This window comes from Eriocheir sinensis, unplaced genomic scaffold (assembly GCF_024679095.1).
Source record: "Eriocheir sinensis breed Jianghai 21 unplaced genomic scaffold, ASM2467909v1 Scaffold241, whole genome shotgun sequence".
NCBI classification, from domain to species: Eukaryota; Metazoa; Arthropoda; class Malacostraca; order Decapoda; family Varunidae; genus Eriocheir; species Eriocheir sinensis.
The window spans coordinates 475661-495468 of NW_026111545.1; positions in this window are offsets into that span (position 1 = coordinate 475661).

Consider the following 19808-nt stretch of genomic DNA (forward strand, 5'->3'; position numbering starts at 1 on the left):
GGTGCCGGGAAGCCTCATGATCACTCGGCACTGAGCATTACCGCTAGTACCGGTACCGTTTGGATCTTAGTGACGCTCGGCGCTCGCCTGTCTCCATGCGGTATGGGCCCTGTTGAGACGCTGAGTCACTGCCTCGCTGACCGTCTCCCCAAGTTCCCACCATTTTGTCCTGCTTTTCGTTTCCATCACAGCTCCCGTTTCCATTATTTTATTATTTGATTGATTTATTGGAGTTACAGGATAATTCTTCATGTCCGATTCTTTTTCTTTTTTAGGTTGCTAATAAATATTATTACTGTTATTATACTATGATCGAGTACATCCATAATAACTATACATGCTATTTTTTTATCGAAAAAAAAATATTCACTTCATTCAGAGAGAGAGAGAGAGAGAGAGAGAGAGAGAGAGAGAGAGAGAGAGAGAGAGAGTTTTCTTTACAGGAAATTTATTTGGGAATTTCATCAGAAGTTATTAAGATAAAAAAAAAAAATACTCCTTTGGGTACCGGTACCGGTACTAACGGTACCTGAGTTTTCGGTACCGGTACTACTGGTACTCAAATTAACGGTACTTGCCCATCCCTACCGCTTAGTGCGGCAGCTCCAGCGCTTAGCCGCTCGGCGCCATTTTAAGTAGAAAACTTAACGATTCTTTGCCGTTAAGTGCACTTAGCGATTCTAAGAACGTTTGTGTATACCGCCCCTTGCAGGTACCCATTTATCAGGGGCCGTATACACAAACGTTCTTAGCATCGCTAAGTGCACTTAACGGCAAGGAATCGTTAAGTTTTCTACTTAAAATGGCGCCGAGCGGCTAAGTTCTGAGCTGCCGCACTAAGTGGGCGAAAAATTTAAGGCGGGGAGAAGGCTCCCATAGCACCGTTAAAAAGGCATAAGTATTACAACATGGCGGATTACAGCGGGAGGAAAGGCATCACCTCCGAACATATCTGCCTCGTCAAGACGAACTGGAGGCGTGTAATGATTTGAAACTCATCCTGAAATATCTGTGGACTGTCCTGACCGTGCTGAGATGAGTGGTTCGGCGAGGCGGACCTTGGAAACACCTACATGGCCATCACGACTGAAGTGGTGTTCGCCGACAGGTAAAATACAGGTGCAACCTTCACAGACTGACAGATTGAGTGATAACAGACACTGGAGACCCTCCAAGCGATGGCTGGTGACCGCCTGCCGCCATCCACAGGATGTTACACAGGGAGCCCTGGGTGTAACCTTGCTGGAAGCCCCGCGGGCCGCAGTGTGTGGCTGGCGTTATACAATCCCCAGCCATCGCCTGGAGGGCATCCAGTGTCTGTTATCACTCACCTTAGGTAGTCCGTGAAGGTCCAGTCATCACTGGTGCACGTGTATATCTTACCTGTGATCAACACCGGCAGCCACAGACTCCTGCCCAAGGAACGAACACAGGTGAGGCAATATTTTACCTCGCCAGACTTATCCTTTAGAATATTCAACTCTGTTAACCTAACACACCTGTTAATCTTGTGACTGACTTCAACAAACGTTTCCCACCAACCTTACCCAACCCAAAACAATACCTATTTGGGTCACTAGTGTCTGTTATTTCATTTTTAGTTGACTAACCTCCCAGCGGCGATAAACCAAACCTAATCATATTAACCTAACCTGGGTAAATATATCATTGACATATAGTTATTTCAACTTAATCTGTTATTTAAGATAGCCAGTTTTAACCAAATCAACTATTATTTAGAAAAGTTGATATTTTTAACCTAACGTAAATGTCAGAAGTGTCCTAACAAAAGTACCTTCCTTTGCTTATTTTTAGTAACCAAACCAAATCAATTTGACGTACCGGTAGCTCTTAAACCGAACTTGCTCTAGTACTCAAGCTTGCATCACTTATGACTTTTTTCCTTTAATCCTAAATCAACTTGTTTAGAAACCTTGCTCTGACAAACCCAACTTAATATAAGTTCACCTCTCCTAACTCAGATAAGTTTCTAATTTGTGTTACTGACTATTTTTTAACCTAACATTATGATTTTGGACGTAAGTTTTTTTACCAAACTAACAATCATTCAGGATGTTGCCTTATTTTAACCTAACAAAAAAGCATAAACGTCACCTAACCTCATTGATCCTACTTAACGAACGGTAGCTATCCTTTCTGTAAAATACCTCCCAGGAATCCCTGGGTGTTGCAAAATGATACTAATACCCATGCTAGCTAGCATTGTAGTATTGTTTTATTTGTTTTGGTCATGTCTTTTTTTTCACATTTGGAATTAATTAGTTCACAGTATATTATGGCTTTTGTTATTTGTAACTTCCTTTCTTATGAAGATCTAAAAGTGAATTTTATGATTATTCTTAGTCTTACTCCCAAATAGCTATAAAAGTCAATCAACAATGCTAAAATCTATATGAACAAAAAAAATTGCAAATTGGTCCATGAGTCAAGAGTTTTGACTTCTGGACAAGTATAGATATAGATATAGGGCAGGTACCAAAGCATTTCCAATTGTAATGTATATATTCGCAGTGATCGTGATGACATTGACAACAACGAGCAAGTCCTCCTAGACCTAGAGTCACCTCAAGCTGGTATTCGCCACCTAACATTATTGTTTAATCATTTAGTTTTCGTCATCCAGCATCAAGCAATCATTCCCATGCAAGAATATAATGCACAATATAAGAAACTTCAATTGCTAGAAAATAAGACAATGTTGCCAGCAATGTGCACTGTGCAGTAAATAACTCATGTAGATAAAGCCTGTTATTCTATCACATACTTCTGTCGATGCAATGTCTTTTAGTTCTTGCTTCGGGTATATTAATTATTAATCCATTCTTATTTTTCCGACTACCATTTCCTGTGTCAATACGTCAGTCAGTTCAGTACTTTTATTTTCTAAGCTTGTGTTTTGCAATTCTTTGTCAATTAAATCACTGGACACATCTTAATAAATAATACAGATTTAATTATCATATATCAGTCCCATAAGTTTATTTCAGATGCTCTTGGAACGGCAGCCTAGGCCGCTACAAAGACAACCAAACATTTCTGTTTACATGTGTTCTAGACAGCATACGCTATAACTAGTATAACGACGTGTGATTCCGCTTAGGTCGTCTTGGAGGATCAGTGAAACAACTGGTATCCTGGTAGTGACTCCATTGACGAAAGCATTTTTTGTAGAGGTTTATTGTGCAACTATACAATATTTGTGATGCCCGTGATTTGCATCCATTACATGCACATGCTCGGATACATAATAAATACACGGAAACAACATGATATAGTTGGACAAAGCGGGCATCGGCCCGCCGCTGTCGGGGGTGTTCGGTGGCGGTGCAGGCTAGCGGCGTGGTGTCGTGGCAGCGGTGTCAGCGCGGCTCACGTCGCCCGGCTGTGCGGGGTGCGGGCGTTGGTCACCGTGGGGGAGGTGCCGCCCGTAGCACCTCGAGGAGGACCTGAGTCGGGGTGTGTCGGACCGTGAGGGCGGCCTTGGCTTCACACCGCCTCAGGGTCCGGCCGTCTCCTGCAGGATGGGCGGCAGCCGCTGGCGCAGTGAGTGGCGCTGGTCTGAGGCGCGCGGTGGCTGGGCAGGACAGGAGGTAGTGCACCAGGGGGCGGCGGGCGCGCTCTTCGCAGATCTCGCATATCCGCCCATCGAAGCCGTCGTACAGCTCCTCCCTGGTGCAGTAGCCCAGTCTGAGGCGCTGCAGCAACGCGTCGTCTGCCCTGCGCTGCTGGTAGGCGGCGTCCATTTGGGTGTAGGCTGTGGCTGCAGCATACCAGGGTGCCTGTTTTTTTGTCCCCCCCAGTTCTCGGAGCTGCTGGTGGGCGTGGTGGACTGCTGCGTGTTTGGCCTGTGTCTTGGCCTGTTGCAGGCTTGGGCGCACAGGTTTGATGACGGTGGGGCCTTGGGCTGCCCTCTTGGCGGCCTCGTCGGCGGCGTCGTTCCCTCTGACTCCCACATGGCTGGGGATCCAGTGGAGCCGCACCCGCCTGCCTTGCGCTGCAAGGCTTTGCAGGATGCCCAGGATGGTGGTGATGAGGCCCACGTTGTCCTTGGGGTGGCCTTGAAGCGCCTGCAGGGCCCCCCGGGAGTCTGTGTGGAGCACGACGGTGTCCTCTTGGCGATGCTGTGCGTGCTCGAGGGCGTGCAGGATTGCCACTAGCTCTGTTTGGAGGGAGGAGCAGTGGTCTGATGTCCTCCACGCCCGCTGCCGTCCACCAATGACGAAGGCGGCGCCCGTCCTCCCGCTGTCGGGGTCGACAGAGCCGTCAGTGTAGTACACCGCAGCGCCCTTCTCAGTGACCTGCGCAATGGCCATCAAGGCGTGCTGACGCAGCTCCGCGGTAGTGCACTGCGCCTTGCTGGTGGGCAGCTGTGTGGCAGTGAACACTGCGGCGGAGGGCTGCCAGGGGGCAGAAGGACTGTAGGTGGGGTGCGGGCGGTCCGGCTCTCGCCACAGCCAGTTACCCGCGTGCCGACTGGTGTTGGCAGCAATAGTGGTGCCGATTAGCCAACTGTTGTTGTGGAGGCACTCGACGCCCTGTGCCATGGATAACCGGAGTCTTTCCGGCGCCACGCCCTCCACGTCGCGCTGCAGCACTCTGGCCACCCGGCAGGCCATGATGCAGTCCACCCTGCAGGTGAGGGGCACCAGTCGGGTCTCGTTCTGCATCACGCAGGCGCTGGTCCACCTCGGTGCTCCCAACATGGTCCTCATGGCGTTGTTCTGCACCACCTCCAGGCGCCGCTGCTGGTGCCGGGACAGGCCTACGAGGACAGGTGCGCTGTAGTCCATCAGGGAGCGCACCGCCCGCAGGTAGTACAGCCGGAGGACGGAGAAGGTGGCGCCCGCTCACGGCCGCGTCATGGCCCTCATGACGTTGAGCCGGGCCAGCGTCCTTTCTCTCAGGTAGGTGACCTGCTGTGTGAAGGACAGCTGCTGGTCTATCCACACCCCGAGGTACTGGTAGGAGGACGTCCAGGCCAGCCCGACTCCCTGGACCCGCAGCAATGCGGCAGGCGTGGTGTCCCTGATGGCCATGGCCCGCGACCTCCCAGGGGAGATCTTGAGCCCCAGCTCCTCGCACTTGTCGGTGATGATGTCAAGTGCCTCCTGCGCCCTTTCGAGCTTGTTGCCCCTCCCGGTGACGACGAGGGCGAGGTCGTCGGCGTAGCTCAGAAGAGTGGTGCCCTCCCGGAAGGGCAGCGCAACCAGCTGCTCCATCAGGAGGTTGAACAGGCACGGGCTGAGTATGCCGCCCTGGGGGGTCCCCTTATCGTAGCCCCTGAAGGAGGATTTGAAGCCCTGAAACTTGGCCCTGGCCCGCCGCTGTTGGAGGTAGTCCTGGAGCCAGGCGAGTAGGTGTCCTCGGATCCCCTTTCTCACGAGGGCGGTGAGGATGGCGTGTGGGCTGGCTAGCTCGAAGGCTTTCTCGAGGTCGAGGAAGACCGTGATGGTGGGACGGTTGTTGGCGTGGACCAGCAGGGTGATGAGGCTGTCTGCTGTGCTCTTGCCCTTAGTGAAGCCAAACACGTTGGGGTGCGGGCTTCCCATGCGCCACTGGAGGCGAGACAGCACCATCCTTTCGGCGGTTTTCCCTGTGCAGCTCAGGAGAGAGATGTGCCAGAAGCTGTTTGGCTCCTTGGGCTTGGGTACGGGCTGAATGTCAGCGTCCTTCCAGGCGGGCGGCAGGCGGCCCGCCAGCCACGACGCGCTGAGCAAGGCCAGCAGCGCGGCGTCTCCGGCGGGCCCGGCGTGTGCCAGCATGGAGTAAGTCACGCCGTCCGCTCCCGGGGCCGTGTCTCTCCCTCTCATCGCCCTGGTCAGTTCCTGTGGTGTGAAGGGTAGATCCGTCACGTCAGCCACGTCACGCGCCTCCCTGACCGCCGCGTCGCGCTGCGGCCGTAGACGCTGCTGGAGTTGGCGGGTGGGGAGGAAGCTGCTTGCTGGAGCCCCTCGTGGTGAAGGTGTCGATCAACCTTTCTGCCCCCTGGCTTGGGTGAGGATGGGCGGCTGGGCGGGGCTGCGCCGTCCCGGAGGCCCTTCTGAGGCTTCTCCACAGCTGGCCCAGGGAAGTGTGCTGGTTAAAGGTGGCGCACCATTCCAGCCATTTTGCCTCTTTGGCCTTCAGGGACACCTGTCGCGCACGCGCCACCACGTCCTGCAGGAGCCTCTGGTTGGTGGCGTTAGGGCGCTTCCTGCACAGCTTCCTGTGCACGTTGACGCGGTGGTTGTGTTCCCGCACCTCCTCGCTGTAGAACCACCAATCGGGGCGTCGGCGGCGGCTCGAGGTGCTCCTGGGGATGGCCGCGTCTGCTGCGCTCTCTATAGCCGCCGTCAGGTCCCTCTCCTGCTGGTGTAGGTCTGCGGGCGGCTCGTAGGTGGATCACCATTCGTCGAGAGTGGCCTCAACTTGTTCCAGTCGGCCCTCCTGACGTTCCACCGCGGGGGCGGGAGAGGGGGAATGGGAGGCGCCACAGCGAGGGTGGTGATAGTGCCGTAGTGGTCGCTGGTGAGTGTGGGGTGCACCTGCCAGGTGGCGCCGGGCAACAGGTCACTCGACACCAGTGTGATATCAAGCCGCCCCCCACGGATGTGGATGGCCTCGCCGGTGTTGAGGAGGTGGATGTGAGGGACGTCCTCGAGGAGGACTGCCAGGTGGCGGCCCGTCGTGTTGGTGGGAGACACGGAGTGCAGCGTGGGGTGGTGGGCGTTGAAGTCTCCTGCTACGAGGAGGCTGGAGTGAGAGGCGAGGGTGAAGAGCTCCCCTGCCTCCATCACGTGTCGCTGGCTCCTGTATAGGTTGTAGACAGTGAGCGAGAGGGCCCCCAGGTGGAGCTGTAACGCCAGGACCTTCACGCCGTCCCCGCAGTGCACCGGGGCGGCAATTCGGCGATGCGGTATGGAGCTCCGCACTAGCGTTGCGCAGCCGCGCCCGCCTTCCTGGGTGGCCGGGAGCGCATGGTAGGTGTAGCCTGCCATGCGCCACTCAAAGTCGGCCGGCGCAAGGGTCTCTTGTAGGAGGACTATGTCGAGCTCCTCGAAGACAGCCTGCAGCACCTGGTGCCTCTTGGGTCGAAGGCCCTGCACGTTCCACTGGAGCACCTTCAGCCCGGGCGCCGCAGCTTGGGCCGTGGGGGGTTCGGCTTCAATGTGCTCCTCCATCTTGGTGCTGCACATCCGCTGGGTAGGGGGAGAGCAGTGTGGCCTCCCGCAGTGTTGGTGGTGGAGGGGGAAGCTGGCTGTCACTCCCCGCGATGGCTGTGGTCACCTTGTCGCGGAGCAGGGCGTCTAGCTCCTCCTCGGTGGAGGGGTTGCTCTCCGGGCGGGCCAGCATCATCTTCACCACCTGCACCACACGCTCGAGGATGGTGTTGACTATGGCGCGGTCTCGCTGAGGCCCGTGCTGTCCCCTGAGGGTGCACGGCCATTCGAGTGTTGTGGCGGGAAGTGGGTTGCGCTGCGTGCGGGTGATGGGTTGCTGCGCTGCGGGCAGGGCGATGGGTTGCTGGGCTGCGGGCGGGCGGTGGGTTGGAGCTCCCTGTGGTGCTCGCTGTCGTTGGCAGCGCCTGCCATTCCCTCTCCTCTGGGGTAGAGGCTGTTGGGAGGAGGGAAGGTGTGGCGGGGGATTAGCAGGATTAGCAGGGCTGGTGGTGGGGTTTCCTCCCCTCATGGTCGGATGCTCGCCCTCCCTAAATCCGGCCTGACCTGAGGAGGCCTCTCCAGGTGCAGGGTCCCTGGGGTCTCTGGGGGGTGGTCGGGTGACCCACGCCGGCCGGGTTGGCAGTGGCGCGGGAACAAATGCCCGCGTGGTTCCTGTTGCAGCTGCTGGGGTCCCCGTGCCTGGGTCCTCCGGCGTCTCTCGGGGCACTGAGCGTTCCACGCGTGGTGCTTTTTGTTGCAGTTTGGGCACCTGGCGGTGGTGGCCTCTTTGGCCTTGTGGCGCCCGATGCATTCCTCCGTCGGGTGGGCCTGGCTGCACACGCCACACCTGACGGGGTACTTGCATGTTGCTTTGAGGTGGCCGAAGCGGTGGCACTTGTAGCACCTCACAGGCTCTCCTCGGTCGGGGCGCAGAAAGTAGCGGCCCCAGCTGCCCAGGTCGAGCTTGGGCGGCGGTGGTCCCTCGTACACTAGTAGCACCTGCCTGGTGGGGATATTAAACCTGCCCGCCCGAAGCCGATTCGCGGAGACCACATGGGGGTGGGCCTCTATCGCCTCGAGGGGGAGGCTGACGGGGAAGCGCTCTAATACCATACTGTGCATCCTCTCCCTCGGGTCGAGGAGGATCACTCTGTCGCCCTCCTGAGCGAGGCGGCGCAGGAGTGCCGCCGACTCGTCGTTCTTGGGGGTGAAGATGTACTCGCCGGCTAGCGTTGGCCTCACCTCTATCTTGAGGCTGGGGTGCTCGCCCTCGAGTGCAGTCACAGCCTGGTAAGCACTGGCTGCATCTCGCAGGTTTCCCAGCTTAAATTTTGGTCGGGCGCCGCTCCGGGTCCTGGACACCGTGATCCAGCCTTCGTCGTTCCCGTTGTCGTCCTCACGCTGGTCCTCGCTCCTGGCGCTCTCGTCGATGACGAGTCTACCACTCGTCATCGTCGCTAGGAGCCTCTTCGGTGATAGGGAGCTCCCGGTCTGGGCTGCCTGGGGCCTTCCTGGGGGTCGCGTACCCTGCTGAGGGCGCCTGGGGGGAGTCGAACCGCATCCTCTTCGTCATAGTACGGGAGGCAAGGGGTTCCCCTTGGCGTGGTAGGAACAAGGCACGGCGGGGTGGGAGGCCCGCGTGGCCTGGGGCACAGGACGGCGGGAAGTGGAGAAGGGAAGGAAAGGGGAGGGGGTCACTATAGGGGTGGTGGTAGAACACTGTGGGGGGATGGAGACACGTGGCCTAGGCTAAGGGACGGCGGGAAGGGGAAGGGGCGCGGCGGCGTGGTGGGGACACAGCACTGTGGGAGGAGGGAGACCCGTTGTCTGGGCTAAGGACGGCGGGAAGGGGAAGGGGCGCGGCGGCGTGGTGGGGACACAGCACTGCGGGAGGAGGGAGACACGTGGACTGGGCTAAGGATGGCGGGAAGGGGAAGGAGCGCGGCGGCGTGGTGGGGATACAGCACTGCGGGAGGAGGGAGACACGTGGCCTGGGCTAAAGACGGCGGGACGGGGAAGGGCACGGTGGTGTGGTGGGGACAGAGCACTGTGGGAGGAAGGAGGGAGACCCCCGTGGCCTGGGTCAAGGACGGCGGGGAGAGGGCACACGTGGTGGGGGCGGCGGACGGTAGGGACGCCCCATCCTTAGCACAAGGGACTGACGCGTCGTTGCTGAAGCGAGGTGTAGAGCGGGGGAAGCTGAGGAGGTCAAGGGCCGCCACACCCAGGGCGCCTCGATGCGCTGCCGGGCTGAACCTGTTGACCTAACCCCGTGGATTTTTTTTTTTTTTTTTTTGTAGAGGTTTATTGTGCAACTATACAATATTTGTGATGCCCGTGATTTGCATCCATTACATGCACATGCTCGGATACATAATAAATACAAGGAAATAATATTATATAGTTGGACAAAGCGGGCATCGGCCCGCCGCTGTCGGGGGTGTTCGGTGGCGGTGCAGGCTAGCGGCGTGATGTCGTGGCACCGCTGTCAGCGCGGCTCACGTCGCCCGGCTGTGCTGGTACGGGCGTTGGTCACCGTGGGGGAGGTGCCGCCCGTAGCACCTCGAGGAGGGCGTTGTGTCGGGGGGTGTCGGACCGTGAGGGCGGCCTTGGCTTCACACCGCCTCAGGGGCCCGCCGTCTCCTGCAGGATGGGCGGCAGCCGCTGGCGCTGGTCTGAGGCGCGCGGTGGCTGGGCAGGACAGGAGGTAGTGCACCAGGGGGCGGCGGGCGCGCTCTTCGCAGTGCTCGCATATCCGCCCATCGAAGCCGTCGTACAGCTCCTCCCTGGTGCAGTAGCCCAGTCTGAGGCGCTGCAGCAACGCGTCGTCTGCCCTGAGCTGCTGGTAGGCGGCGTCCAGTTGGGTGTAGGCGGTGGCTGCAGCGGGTAGGCGGTGGCCGAAGTGGTAGCGTACTGGGCCCACATTCACCGCGTGATGGACGACGCGGGTTCGAATCCCCACGCTACCACTCGGATTTTTCAGTCACCGCCGAGTGGCTTAAAACTACCCACATGCTGTCCTGAAGACCACCCATCAACCCGGACTCTAGAGGAAGCCGTCCAAGCGAATCAAGAACGAGTTCCGGGGGGCAGCATGAGCCAATGCAAGATGGCGCCACTATAAACACTCGCCTGCGCCAGAACGGGCTGGGCCGACCATTAGGCCCCACCTGGAAGAAGCCTTGGGCCGACCATCAGGCCCCACCAGGAAGATGCCTACCGGCGCAACAGGCAACGACGTAAAAAAAACAAAAAAAAATACCAGGCTGCCTGTTTCTTTGTTCCCTCCAGTTCTCGGAGCTGCTGGTGGGCGTGGTGGACTGCTGCGTGTTTGGCCTGTTGCAGTCTTGGTCGCACAGGTTTGGTGACGGTGGGGCCTTTGGCTGACCTCTTGGCGGCCTCGTCGGCGGCGTCGTTCCCTCTGACTCCCACATGGCTGGGGATCCAGTGGAGCCGCACCCGCCTGCCTTGCGCTGCAAGGCTTTGCAGGATGCCCAGGATGGCGGTGATGAGGCCCACGTTGTCCTTGGGGTGGCCTTATAACGCCTGCAGGGCCCCCCGGGAGTCTGTGTGGAGCACGACGGTGTCCCCTTGGCGATGCTGTGCGTGCTCGAGGGCGTTCAGGATTGCCACTAGCTCTGTTTGGAGGGAGGAGCAGTGGTCTGATGTCCTCCACGCCCGCTGCCGTCCACCAGTAACGAAGGCGGCGCCCGTCCTCCCGCTGTCGGGGTCGACAGAGCCGTCAGTGTGGTACACCGCAGCGCCCTGCTCAGTGATCTGCGCCATGGCCATCAAGGCGTGCTGACGCAGCTCTGCGGTAGTGCACTGCGCCTTGCTGGCGGGCAGCCGTGTGGCAGTGAACACTGCGGCGGAGGGCTCCCAGTGAGCAGAAGGCCTGTAGGTGGGGTGCGGGCGGTCCGGTTCTCGCCACAGCCAGTTACCCGCGTGCCGGCTGGTGTTGGCAGCAATAGTGGTGACGATTAGCAACTTGTTGTTGTGGAGGCACTCGACGCCCTGTGCCATGGCTAACCGTAGTCTTTCCGGCGCGGAGCGGGGAGAATATAAATGTATTTGAATATTGTGAATGAATATTTACAATTGTGATATACAGTAATACTTACAATAATGGGTCTTTGATAATGCAGCTTGAACATATTGTTGTTTATAATAATAAGAACGATTATGTACATTTATTATATGTAGTGACTCGTAAGAAAGGAAATTAATGTGCGATGAATATGTGTAATAGATGAAATGGAATAGTGTGTGTTGAGAGTGAGAGAAAAGAAAGAGAACGTGATGAGTTAAGGGTAAACTAAAGAAATGGAAGATGGAGAGAACGGGATGAGCAATAGAAAATGGAAAGACTTAGAGGGTCACTACACTCTTAAAACAACATCTGTCCATTCATAGTCCAGCTTAACCTGGTAGCAGTAACAGGCCAAATTTATGGCTTTACCGTGTACCAGCGACAGGCCACATTTTTGCCATGATATAAACCCCCCAAAATAGATGATGCATAAACTGATCACAAATGCGTTGATATATATTATGAAATGGTTTGCGTGTGTGATGATTTTTTCTCATTTTTCTTGCTCGGAGGGGCCGGGCCGGGCAGGAAGTGCTGAGTCGAGGAGTTGGGGGAGCAAGGGTGGCTGAGGAGGAGTAGTGGAAGACGCTTGTCTGGGCTGAGAGAGTGTTGAGCTGCTCCGCTCGCGAGGTGTGTGCGTGTCTGCCGTGCCCCTGTATTGTGCCTGATTAACTGTTCTGTGCCCTTGAAAGTTGCTGTACTGTGTGAGGAACCTGTCATTAAACTAGAACTTAGTGTTGAACGTGTATCCTTTGTGCCCTGCCTCGTTCCCTCCTCCCCTCGGTGTTCGGTGTGGGCCGCTGTGAGTGACTGGTGCCCGTGTGGTTGTTCTGAGGATCACGCCACCTGCCTGCCCGTGTATGGTGTGTGGTAGGGGGGGTGGCGTAACACTTGGTGTCAAAGGAATGGGGATAAGTGAACAGTGAAGCGCGCTGTGTCGTCATGGCGTCCCAAAATGGTCGTCGTGAGGGTGAGGAGAAGGGCAAGGCCGAGGCTGACGCAGGTGATGCGAAACCGAGCCAGATGGACTTGTTCGCTGCCATGCTGGCCAGTATGAGGCAGAAATTGGATCAGAGGGCAGACGAGAGGGCACACGAGCAGGCACGCCATCTTGCCGAGGTCCTCCAGAGCAGTCTCTCGTCCCTGAAGGCGGAAACCCAGCAGTACACCGACCAGGGCTGCGACAGCGCGAGGAGTGAACGGCTGGAGGAGGTGCGGACCCAGGAAGGCGAGGTCCGGGGCCTGAGGGAGGCGGAGAGGCAGCTGCGAGAGGTGTCATCGTCGCACGCGGAGGAAGAAGGCTCAGTTCTGGCGGGAAGCGCCGGGGCGGCGGTCCTACAGGGGCCTATCTGGGGCCCCTGGCAAGGACTCCTGGAGCCTGGTAGCGTCGTGGCGGAACCAGTAGCTGCCGCAGGAGGTTGGGGAACCCCCGCCTCGTTGCCTCCATCACCCCCTCCCTCTCCTCCATGCCAGCCGGCTCGCAGGTCACGTAGTCCGCTCTCTCTCCCATGGCAGCAGCGAGAGGTGGCAACGTGGTGCGGGGAGGAACAAGAAGCGTCACGTGTGCTGGCGGCGGGTGCACGGGTGGTGGACTGGCGGGGCTCCGCGTGGGGCCCCAGGCAAGGGCCCCTGAAGCCTGGTGGCGTCGTGGCGGAGCCGGTGGAGGCTGCAGGAGGCTGGGGAGCCGTCGGAGCCGCTCCCTTAGGTCCAGCTGGTGCTGGAGTCGGACCTATTAACCCTGCCTTGTTGCCTCTCACCGCCTCTCTCTCCGCCATGCCGGCCGGCTTGCAGCCCACGTGGTCCGCCCGCTCCTCTGCGACCCCTCGGCCTCCCCGCGCTCAGGGAGGCTTAAGCGGAGCACGACGGGAAGTTGGTATGGGAGGCCCAGTTCAAGATGCCAGCTGCTGCCCAGGGCTGGGGCGAGGATGAGAAGGCGCTGCAGCTGACAACAGCGCTACGGGGCTCAGTGGACGGGCCCGGTCGCTTGGTGGGGAACGCCGAGAGGACCTTGGGGCGGCCTGACATGCCGGCCGCTACACGACCCCAGGACGCGCCACAGAGCCTGTGTTGCGTCACGGGGCACTGCGTGCAGTCTGAGGGCCCAGTGGAGGCTCGTATCGGCGTAGGCGCTGTGGAGCGCCGGCCGATGGACGTCGCCGACCGAGACGAGCCGTGCGTGCTGGGCCTCGACTACCTGCCGCAGGGCGAGGCCTGTGCCGACCTTGGACGGGAGCTGGAGAGGCTGCGCGGACAGGCGCCTTTGCTCCCGAAGGTCGGCTGTGCAGAGGTAGTCGCGGCGGAGCGACTGTACCTTGGCCCGGGGACGGAGGCCAAGGTCCTGTGTGTTGCCGGTCGGACGCGATGCCAACGGAAGGCACGGTGGAGTCCACTGAGGGCTAGCAGCTGCCTGGTGGTGTGGCAGCCGGACGGAGTCTCGAAAGAGCGGGGGAGGAGTCAGTCACGGTGCTGGTGGCTAACTCCTCCGACGAGGCTCGGGAAGTACCCGCTGGTGCCAAGCTGGGCACCAGTGAGGAGGTGGAGCAACAAGAGGAGGCGTCGGGGAGCGCGGAGTCGGCCGCTGTGAGGCCGCTGCCCGACTTCCTGGAGGATTCGGCGCACCGGAGCGCCGCTCACCTGACGGAGGCGCAGACGAAGGTGCGCCACACCCTGGCTCGGTGCGCGGACGTGTTCAGCGGGGGTGGATTGGACCTGCTGGGCTGCACGGGGTTGGTGAAGCACAACATCAGCACGGGAAATGGTGCCCCCACCAGGAGCCCACCCCGACGTGTCGTGCCGGCCAGGTGGAAGGAACTACAGCGCGCCGTCAACGAGCTGGCGGCGCAGGGGGTGATGGAGTGGACAGACAGTCCGTGGCCCTCAGCAGTCGTCCTGGATATGAAGAAGGACGGCACGCAGCGCTTCTGTGCGGACTGCCGGGCGCTGAGGGACGAGACTGGCGAGGACTCTCACCCCCTGCCGTGGACCGACGACGCGCTGACGAGGGCCTTGGAGTTCGGGGCCTTGACGATGACCAGCGGCCTAGGAGCGGCCGCCCCGCCCTGCCATGACCTCCGGGGCCGGATGGCGAAGGTGAAGATGAAGGCAGCGTCGATGAAGGCGAGCCCGGAGGGTCTCCGTGGCTCGTGCGGGGGCTGTGGCGAGAGGGGGCATAGGTGCAGTCTGTGCCTGGGGGAGCGAAGGACGCGTTCCCTTGACCGGCCGAGCCCCGATGCCCACCAGCCTCGCTGCAGGGACTGTGGCCAGTCAGGCCACCCCTTGAGTGCCTGTCCCAGGCCCAGGGACGCGGCGCGGGCTGGAAGCGCGGACGGGCTGGAGAAGGGAGTCGACTTCCAGCCGTCTCCCGCCCTCGGGCCCCGCCTTGAGTAAGCTGCCGCCGCCCGACCAGCGTGTTGCCAGTGGGAGGCTTAGCGGTTGTAGCCACGACGCGTGACAGTGGACACCGGGGGCTGAGGAGCGCTCGGCATGGCCTGACCCGAGGTAGTGTGTGCTGCTGGAGGGGCCAGTGGAGGCTCGTATCGGCGTAGGCAGCGCTGTGGAGCGCCGGCCGATGGACGTCGCCGATCGAGACGAGCCATGCTTGCTGGGCCTCGACTACCTGAAGCAGGCCAGTAAGGCTCGTGGTGGCCTCGGACGGGAGCTGGAGAGGGTGACCGGAGAGGTGCCCTTTGTTCCCAGGAGGTTTTCGAGCATGGCTGCGTGGGGAGGTAGTCACAGCCTGGCGAGGGCACCTTGCCCCGAGGGTGGAGGCCAGGAGCCGGTGTCAACTGTCCCGAGCGTCACGTGGAGCGGATGGCGTGGAAGAGCCCACTGACGGCTGGTCGACGGCGTGGTTGACAGGCGGAGTCCCTTGGGGGCGCGAGAAGAGACTGTGGAGGACGTGGTGGAGGACAGACTGATTTATGTGTATTGCATGTATTTTTCTGTGTTCAATGTTCGGCCGGGAGCTCAGGCTACCGGTGGATTTGGCCACGGGGCGGCCCCCCCGACGTGAGCTTGCCCAGAGTATATGCTCTGTATATACTCTGAGCTTGCCCACCGTCACCTCTGGCTTCTCAGCGGCACTGCAGGAAAGCCTGGCTGAGGTGCACCGACGCCAGTGGGGCAAGCTCAAGGTGGCAGGCCAGGCCATGAAATGAAGGAGACATACGACCGGCGTAAGAGGGACGTGAGCCCCAGCAGCAGCGTAGGGGACGTGTCAGAGGTCGACCAAGGGGCGAACGAGAACATGGGCGGTGCGAGCGAAGCGGCAGACGTCAGTGACGACCCTGAGCAAGGACTTGGGGCCGACGACGCGGCTCTGGGTGCCACCGCCTGCCTGCCGCCGCCCGCATCCCAGCGGCGCCCTCGGCGAGAGAGGCGTCGGCCGGGATGGTTAAGAGACTTTAGTGATGTCCCAGGGGACTGATTAGTTTGATTAATTTCATGTGTTTTGTTTGTTGAATGTTGGGGCAGCCGGGTCGACTGCCTTTAGGAGGGGATAGTGTTACGAATGTGCTGTATGTGAATGATTGTATGTGTAATGTGATGAGAATTGTAGCATGATGCAATGTTAGCTCAGCATGGTGCAACTCTACTTGTTGGGACAAGAGAGACAGGGGGGGGCCCGGGGCCGCCGGGCAGGAAGTGCTGAGTCGAGGAGTTGGGGGAGCAAGGGTGGCTGAGGAGTAGTGGAAGAAGCTTGTCTGGGCTGAGAGAGTGTTGAGCTGCTCCGCTCGCGAGGTGTGTGCGTGTCTGCCGTGCCCCTGTATTGTGCCTGATTAACTGTTCTGTGCCCTTGAAAGTTGCTGTACTGTGTGAGGAACCTGTCATTAAACTAGAACTTAGTGTTGAACGTGTATCCTTTGTGCCCTGCCTCGTTCCCTCCTCCCCTCGGTGTTCGGTGTGGGCCGCTGTGAGTGACTGGTGCCCGTGTGGTTGTTCTGAGGATCACGCCACCTGCCTGCCCGTGTATGGTGTGTGGTAGGGGGGGTGGCGTAACAATATATATATATATATATATATATATATATATATATATATATATATATATATATATATATATATATATATATATTGTTACGCCAAGGCTTAGCTTAGTTTAAATTGTAATTGGCGCCACGTGACGTAATGAGGGTTCCCTGCGGCCCCGTTGAGGGGGCGGGCTGGAGAGGGACGCCATGCGGCGAGGTAGTGTGGAGTAGGAGAGAAGACAAAGGACGCGCTCGCCTGTGCTCTGTGCCGTAGGACTTAATCGCCTGTGATTTGTGCCTTGACTGCCTCCCCCTTGGACTTATAAGGATTGTACAACGTTCTATTGCTTAGTAAACCCCAAGAAAGTCCGCCCTGTATTTAATTGTGCCTCGCTGTGTGCTCTGTGGGTGTGTGCGAGTGTGTCCGCCGGAGTGTCTTTGTGTCTGCTGTCCGCCTCGTGGGAGCACTGTGTTTTCCATAGCGAGCCCAGTTTAAGTAATTGGGAGAGCACCTGTCTGCCTGTGTGAGGGGTAGACAAGTGGAGCACAACAGTGGTGTCAGGAGTGGGATGGAAATTGTGCTGTGAGTGGACGGGCAGACAAAGAGTGACGCCTCGGGCACAATGGAGCTCGGCGAGCACGGTGCGGCTGGCGGAGCGAGTGGTGGGGGTAGTGGTGACCTTGAGGCTGATGAAGACGCTAAGCCTGGCCAGCTGGAGTTAATTGCCTCAATGTTGGCTGGCTTGAGGCAAGAAATAACGCTTCAAGGTCAAAAGCAGGCACAGCAGGCCGCACGCACAGACCAGCTGGCCCGTGAGCAGGCCGAGCGCTCCGAGGCACAGGCCAGCAGGCTTGAGGAGCAGGCCCGTGAGCAGGCCGAGCGCTCCGAGGCACAGGCCAGCAGGCTTGAGGAGGCACTACAAGCAAGTTTGGCTTCTGTGCGGCAGGAGGCACGGCAGTATACCGATCAGGCCTGCGAGGAGGTCCGGGGTGAGCTACAGAGGGGCCTAGAGGCACTGAGAGGTGAGGTGCGGGAGGTAAGGTTTGAGGCGAGGCAGGCTGCCGTGTGTGCTGCCCCAGAGGAAGTGCAGAGTGAGCCTTTGTGTGATTGGGGGCAGTGTCAAGCTTCGCTGAGGCCACGCAGTGCATTCTCTGAGCCTCCGGGCCTGGCGTGTCTGGCCGGGGGTCACGGTCAGGCTCAGCGGCTGGCGTGGGCTGCGGCGGGGCGCGAGCGGCGGCCCCGCCACTGTTGCCAAACAGCCCGCCACCCTCGCCTCCTCACCTAGACCCTACCCTGCCTCCTTTCTTGCCCCGAGTGCCTGCCTTCTACCCTGCTCGTTCGTTTCCTTCCCACGACCACCGCAGGCGTAAGCCGGCTGAGTATGACGGCAAGGTAGCTTGGGAGGCCTACGTTGCTCAGTTCGTCATGCTCGCAACAGCTCAAGGGTGGACTGAGGAAGAAAAGGCGCTGCAGCTGGCAACGGCGCTGCGGGGCCCGGCACTCGAGATTCTCAGCCACCTTCCAGCCACCAAGCAAGCTTCCTTTACCAGCCTGTCGGAAGCCTTGCAGCGCCGCTTTGGGCACAGTCACCAGGCTGAGGTGTACAGGGCTCAGCTGAAGAAGAGGGCGAGGCAGAAGGGCGAGACGCTGTCACAACTGGCGCAAGATGTGGAGGCCCTTGTGAGGCGGGCTTATCCGGCTGCTGGTGAAGACATGACGACCGTCCTCGCCCGTGACGCCTTCGTAGATGCTCTGCAGGACCACCAGCTGCAGATCTACGTAAAGCAAGCCCACCCTGGTGACCTGCAGGTGGCTTTGGCGAGGGCCATGGAGTTCGAGGCGTTTCTCAAGACGTCAAGCCGCCTCGCTGACTACGCCAAGCCTCGGAACGACGTGCGAGGCCGGAAGGCGAAGGTCGAGCGTAAGGCGGCGTCGAGGGAGACGAGCCCCGAGTTTGGTGGCCGTTGCTGGGGCTGCGGTGAGAAGGGCCACAGACGCGACCGGTGTCCGAGGGGGCGAAGGACGCGTTCCCTCGACCGGCCGAAGTCTGGGGGCTTCCAGACTTGCTGCAAGGACTGCGGCAAGTCTGATCACCGCTCCAGCGCCTGCCCCAAGCCGAAGCAAGTGGCGCAGGCGGGAAACAGCAGCGGGCTGGACAAGGGGGCGACTACCCAGCCTGCCGGGGTCGGCGCGCCCCCACTTGTGTAAGATGCCGCCATACCACTAGTTCGGTGCAGGTGGAGGGCAACGTAGACGGTAAGTCTTGCCGCCTGACAGTCGACACCGGGGCTGAAAAGACCCTGGTGCGCCCCGAGTTGCTGGACGCTGAGCGGCTCCCAGACGCCCCGCAGAGATTGTGCGGCGTGACGGGGCATTGCGTGGCACTCCGGGGGCCTGTAGTGGCTCGTGTCGGCGTGGGCGGCGCAGAAGAGCGGCTGCCAGTGTACGCCGCCGACCTGGATGAAGAGGGCTTGCTCGGTTTTGACTACCTGGTGCAGACTGGCGCATGTATCGACTTTGGACGGAAGCGGATGTGGGTGCACGGACAAGAGGTGCCCTGGCTTCCGGAAGTCGGTTGTGCCGAGGTAGTGACGCCCGAGCGACTGCACCTTGCCCCCAGGACGGAGCGACGAGTCCAGTGTCGACTGTCGAGGGTGATGCACGACGCGGAAGGCATAGTAGAACCCTCAGAAAACCTGCACCTGACTGACGGTGTGGCAGTCGGGAGGAGCCTCGTGGGAGCGGGGGAGGAGCTAGTGACAGTACTCGTTGCTAACTTCTCTGACGAGGCTCGGCGACTACCCGCTGGTGCCAGACTAGGCACATGTGAAGAGGTGGAGCGAGCTGAACAGCCGTCGAAGAGTGCGTCTACGCCTGCGGAGGGAGTGCTGCCTGACTTCCTTGAAGACCTGGCGCTCAGGGGCTCCGCTAACCTGACGGAGTCGCAGGCGGAGAGGGTGCGCCACACCTTGACGCAGTACTCAGACGTGTTCAGCCGGGGCGACTTGGACGTGGGCCTGCCGACTGTCACCTCTGGCTTCGCTGCCGCGCTGCAGGAGAACCTGGTCGAGGTCCATCACCAGGTGCGCGGCAAGCTCAGAGTGGCAGGCCAGGCGATGAAGGACTACTACGATCGCCGCATGCGGGACGTGAGGTATGCGGTGGGTGACAGAGTGTGGCTGCATAACCCTCGCCGGAAGAAAGGGTTATCACCGAAGCTGCAGAGTCCCTGGGAGGGGCCCTACACGGTGATTGCAGTCCTGTCCGCTGTCACCTACCGCATCAGGAGGGGCCGCAAACGCTCCTCTGTCGTCCACGTTGACCGGCTCTGGCGCTACCATGGGCCGGGCCGTTACTCCTGGGGTACTGGCGCTGAGGAGGACCCTGACTACCCCAGTAGTGACGAGGAGGACCGGGCAGAACTTGACCCGGTGGACGTCGAGGTCGCGGATGATGTGGAGGAGGAGGCAGGTGGAGACGCCGACCTGGAGGCCGGCTCTGCTGGTGACCTGGACCAGCTCGCTGCCTCTCCCTCGCCCTCACCTCCACCGCGACGACCAAGACGTGAGAGGAGGAGGCCAGGATGG